Here is a 6,000-nt window from a genome sequence, read left to right as displayed (position 1 = left end):
AACGCGTCCTGCGAGACTGTAGATCAGAAGGCTACACGCTCACCGTGAAGTCCAGCGGTCACCGCCCCTCCCTGTGGCGGTCACTGGCGTCAAAACCGTTGAAGAGCCTCCCAGTCATCGTTGCTGAATGATGGAACCATAGGCTCTCTCAGCTTGACAATTAAAAATAGTTCAAACACCAAAGTTAGTTTTGCAGATACTAAGTAGTCACCGTGTGGTGGTGACTAGACCTTGCTTAGCTGTTTTAAAAAAATTTTCCACTTAGACATTTTAGTTATGACCGTGAGGTGGGATGTGTCAAAGCCACAACGAGGGGTTATCACACTCTCGCTGCGGGGAAAGAAAGAGGAACATTGCCCTCGGGAGGTGAATCTGCCATTGAACTTTACAGAGCCCGGAAGCAGCCTCTGCCCCGTCCATCATTCGGCCTCCGGAGCCCGAGGGGACAGCACGGCGGGCGGCGGCCAGTCCGCCCACAGGCCGGGGCCGGCGGAGACTCTGGGCCGCTTTTTACCTGCGCGTTCACCTCTGGAAATCATTTACAATCAGCAGTGCTTGGGGTGACCCTGGGGTAGTGTCCTAAATTGCTCAATAAGCGCTAGAGCTTTCTGAACCCTGGCTGGAATTGTTTTATCAACAAAAAAATGTGTTCAGGAGAGAAAAATCAAACCGTTTCTCGCACACTCTCAGGTAAGAACTCTAGCCTGAGGTCTGCTCTCGCGTGCCATGGCACTACCCCTCGGGTTTCTCCCTGTGCAAGTCGAGCTTGGGGTGTTTCCGGGCCTAACTTGAGAGCCGGGACCGCCCGGGTGGCCCTTGGCCCCTCCCGTGCGGCCGCCAGGGCGCGGCCCCGCCGAGTCTGCCCGGCTCTGGCAACCAGCGCCCGCAGACGGAGGCCCGGCTCCAGGAGGGTGCGCGCCGCAGACACCGCGCCCGGAGAGGGAAACGCGCCACCCACCCCGGCAGCCTGGCAGGGGCTCACCGGCTTTATGGGGGGTGGGGGGGGCAGAGCGTCCCAGGCTGTGGTTCTTCCAGATGACGCGCGTCGCAGCGAGTGCCGCCTGGTGCTGCGGAGCTGGCCTGCCCGGGCCCCTGCGCTCGCGCCCGCTTGGGAGCCACAGAAAGCCTGGCCTCGGGAGGCTTCCCACCCGCCACCACCTCAGGGTCGGGAAACTGAGACCTACCCAGGGCTTGGTGGGTCCGTTCCCCTCAGTCATGGCTTGCCGGCCTGCAGTCTCAGGGGCGACTTGGTGAGAAGGCCTGTTCTTGAGAGGCGTTTGCTCAGAGCAGCCCTGCGTCGTCATAGATGGGGAGCCGGGCCGGGGTTCCCGTTGGCAAAGGTGGTGGCGCCTCACCTTCCTGTGGGAAGGGAAGAAGGGATGGAACGTTTACTTTTTCTGCTGCTCAGCCTGTTCCAGTTAAGAAACAAACCAAGGGGCCTCCCTGGTGGTGTAAGGGGTTAAGTCGCAACTTGTGAAGCTGCCCTCAGACCCTACAGCATGAGGTCGATCCCCGGCCAGGGAGCTACCCACAGGGCGCAGCAGACCTCTCCTGTCTCCCGCTGCTCCCCTCAGCAGTAGATTTCAGTGGCTCCACCTGTTCTGCTCCCCACTCTGTCTCTGGTGAATCCTCTCACCACCCCACACACTTCTGGCCTGTACCCCAGCTCTTGTATGCATAAATAAATAAATCTTTTTTTTTTAAAAAAGAAACAAACCGAGAGTGACTTCTGCATTGAGTCACAACCGGCTCCTGCCGTGTGGGCGTGACCGGGCTGTCTGAGAGCCTGGGTGTGAGTTCTGAAGCGAACACTCAGTATTCGTGCAGGGGACCCCTCTTTGCACGTTGGCTCACATCACTCTGGATCACAGCCAGCTTCCCAGCGCCATCCCTGCCAAGACTGCTGCAGGCCACGGCAACCACTCAGCCAGGTGACCACGGGGATGGGGGTCAGCATAGCACTTTTGACGTCACAGACACCCAGTCTGTGATGTTGCACCAAAGGGAAGCAAACGAGATAAGCCCAGTGACCTTGCAGAGGCTCCGGAACCCCAAGGGAGGCTGGATTGCAGCATTCATCTGTGATGATGCTCCCGGCTGCCTTTCCAAAGGAGAGCTTGTGCTCTGAATGTAAACCCGGCCTCCGCTGCCACGCACGTACATGCTGTGAAAGAGCCCACGCACTGCCGGCACCGCGGAGGGGGGGCCATCAGCTCTGTGTCGCCGTCACCCGGCAGGGGCGAGCCTGAGGGGCGAGGACGAACGGTGGTTGCGCCTGTGCCGGCGTAGCTTACCCTCCTGCTCAGACCCTGGGGGAGGCCAGGCTGAGCAGAAATGGAAGCTGAAGCTGAAAGAAGCGTGAGCAGCCCCTCCGTTTCCTGTCTTCAGGAGGAGCAAGCGCAGCGTCCCCCGTGCTGCCGGTGCTGGCTCGCGCGGGCCGCCACTCTGCAGAGGGCGGGGAGCCCGCTCGGCCTCAGGCCGGGCCTTGCTTTTTCACATGGACATGACTGCGGCGTGAGAGTGACTGTCTGGGACGAAGGCAGGGGTCTCTGCAGTGCAGGAGCAGGTAGTAATGTTTCCGGTTTTGTCTGCCACCGAGGCTCTGCCGTGACGCTCAGCTCTGCTCTCAGAGCGCGAGAGCCGCAGAGACGGCAGCAGGCGCGCAAGCTTGTGCTCCTGAGACTCTTGCCCTACGGCCAGGGTCTGAGAGTTTCACATCACCTTGTGTGTCACGAAGGACTATTCCTTGATCCATTTCTTAAAAACCATTTGAAAATGTAAGTCTTCAAATCTTGGATTCAACCAGATTTCACCATGACCCCTACTGTGGATGACCAAGTTTTTGATGTTGCAGGAAAGAGGGAGGAAATTTTCAGGCGTCAGATCCTTCTGCCACACGAGGACAGGGAGTCCAGAGGAAGCGCAGAGGGTGGGCCTTTCTGTGACCTGGGAGGGGAGGCTGAGCGGAGGGCTACAGGGGCAGGGCAGGTTACAGATCCGTATGGAGGCTGTGCTGGTCTTGTTCTGATCCTGCACTTTCTTGTGGAAAGACTTGTGCTGTGCCTTTAGTGGAGAAAAGCAGTAGGTGGGAGATACTGAAAGCTTGAGGCAAGAGTAAATATCCCTGATAGGGCCGTGTAGGAGGAGAACGGGCTGAGTAGGGGATGCTCTGAGCCTGCCGGGTGCTCGGAGCCCACCCGAGAGCTCTGTGAAGAATCCCCAGCGAGACCTGTCGTGTGGCTGTGCCTTTTCTGCAGGAGTGCTCAGTGCAGCCCCGACGGGCAAAGGCTTGGACTTCACCGAATTCAGCACTTGGCCTGACAAGGGCAGGGGAGTGTGTGCCTGGGGTGAGTTCAGTGATGGCGGAGTCAGCCATGTCCTTTGAGCTGAATAAGAGCAGAAGCGAGGACCTCGTGGGGGCCTGGAAGGTGAAAGGGGAAGAGAATTGGAAGTCAGAATGAGAAGGAAGAACTTCTCAGGAGGATTCTGGAGAGACTGAAACGGCCTTTGGCAAGCACGGTGCTCGACAGGCACTGTGAGGGGTCCTGGTAATTGCTGATGGCACCATGAGAGGGAGCCTTGGGAGTAGACGCAGGAGCGCGGCGGCCAAGGAAGAAAGGCTTCAGAGAGACTCATGCGTTGGAAATCTCATTATGCGTGTTGACATCACTATGAGCTAAGAGGACGAGGAGAGGGGTGGGTGGAAAGCCACATAAATCCCACAAGGATCAAAGGAAGGTAGTCTTAAAGGATTAGTCACTTGCCCAATTTAACACGTATTGAAAGTGACAGAGTCACGCAGTGAACTCAAGCTTCTGAAAACAATGCCCGTCTCTCAAGCCATAATAACGTGCTGCTTCCTGGAGGGCTGTGCCAACTTAACAACCCCTCGCCCCCACTGTCCCCATTTAGTCTGCCTACGTCCGTCCCATGGGGCTTGCGCGGGGCCTTTCTAACCACACCTCCCATATCTGTGCTGGGGGTCAAGGCTTATCTTCTCAGAATCTTGACACTGACCTAGATGAGTCCCCCCACCCCTTCATCAAATCCAACCTCTTCTCTTTCTCCTTCTTTCCCTTCTTTCTGCTTAATCCCCATGGCATCATCTAAGAATATTTTAGCATTTCCCAAATATCTCTTCTATGTTGCTCTTCCTAACTATCCCACTCAGATCCTAATAGGCGGATGTAAAATTTTTTGATTGATTAAGACTGTCATCAAGTAATAACAGAGAAAAAAGTTTTCCAGTTATCCCTTCAATTCACTACATTATAACTGACAGCTAAAAATCTATTAAATCAATAAATAATACATTTCAGAAATGGCATAAAACACAGGCAATATTAAAAAGGCTTCATAGCAGACATTTGGTATTTGGCAAAAATGAACTTAATCAGAATTCTATGAATTCATATTGGACTCTCACTACTGTGCTCGTATCAAAGCATTCATCTTGTCGTCTTTTTCATTATTTAAGGGGAAGTCTTAAAGGCCAAAAAACTTGTGAAGTTCAATAATTAAAGTCAAGTGAATGTTCTATCTTGTTATTAAAATAATTGGACATTGAAGGCAGTTTTGTGAAGTAGATCACGGGAGGAAGTTTTCGGCAGCAGAGCCGGACATCAAGGCAGAATGACAGGTGATGGCTCGTCTCAAGAGGTTTTCTTCAAGCAGTTTTGAGAGCATTGAGATTCGGCTGGTACTTACTGGCCCGTATCTTGTTTCACGTTGTCTCTGGAAAGTGCTGCAGTCAAGGGAATTTAAAAGAACTGAGAAAATCTTGTCCTTGTATCCAGTACAGACCCGTCCGTGGCCCTGGTTTCTTCTCCAGAGCATGTGGCAGTAATGATGAAATATTACACTAGCTCTATCCCTTCCCTTTCACAGGGAAGCTCTCACAGTGTACTTAGGTGATTAATCAACTCTGTCATAGTTTTATGGAATTTTATTTCTTTTTCAGATTTTACTTTCTCCCTCCATTTAGTAGTCTGATTTATTTCAATGGCTATAATGCATTCTGGCAAAATCCATTTAATTTTGCATTATCTATATTGAATGCCTCTAATAAAAGTATTAATCAGCAGAGCATAGGAGACTATCCTGAAAATGATAAACGAGGCTTAGTGTTTGTTTTATGAATCAGCCCCATTTTAATAATTTTGCAAATTTATATGGTTTAGATAAGAAACCCAAGGCAGTGAAATGTCCTTCACAGAATCACACTGGCTAAAATTACTCTGATGCATGAGCTGTATTTCCATTTCTTATATATTTTATTCTTATTGGTGGATATAGTAAATGAACCTTGTGAAATATGCTAAACTAGGAGTTTCTTGTAAATAGTGGCCACTTTATGCAAATAAAGGTAGTCAGATGTTAAAGGATATAGTTTTTTGATGGGAGGCAGCTTACTTTCCATTGGTTAACCGAAGAAGTTTTATCTGTCTGTCTATCTATCTATCTATCTATCTATCTATCTATCTATCTATCTATCTATCTATACTTTATCTGTTATCTTTGCTTCTGTTAACCTAGACGTCCATGCAATAGTTACAACAAAAGAAAAGTGACATCCAGCAGCTCTGTGACCCTGTGTGTCTGGTCCTGTCAGAGAGGCCGTGAATGCTACGAGGTGCAAGTGGTCTTCCTCCTGGATGCTTCCCACAGCATTCCGGGTGAGGCTGTGACAGGCAGGGTCTCCTCACCTGACTGGTTGCTGTGCCATGTGCAGCCAGTGCAAGGGGTTTTACTGTCTCTGAAACCTTCTTCCTCTTGCAGCACCTAAAAAACTTTACCAATGACACTGCTAGTGAGTGCCATCCTATTGGGGTAAGTCAGGTTCAAAAAAACCTCTTATGACCAGGACTGTTTTCTTTAATACACTTACACACACTGGTATTTGTGAGGTTTTTTTGTGCTGACAAAGACTAGTGTTTCTGCAGTTCAGTCTTCTGGTTAGTTCCAGAACATCTTCTGTTTCCCTTGCAGTTACATTTCTCC

Source organism: Talpa europaea (genome assembly GCF_964194135.1).
Source record: "Talpa europaea genome assembly, chromosome: 11".
NCBI lineage: Eukaryota > Metazoa > Chordata > Mammalia > Eulipotyphla > Talpidae > Talpa > Talpa europaea.
Note: the sequence above shows the minus strand (reverse complement) of the source record.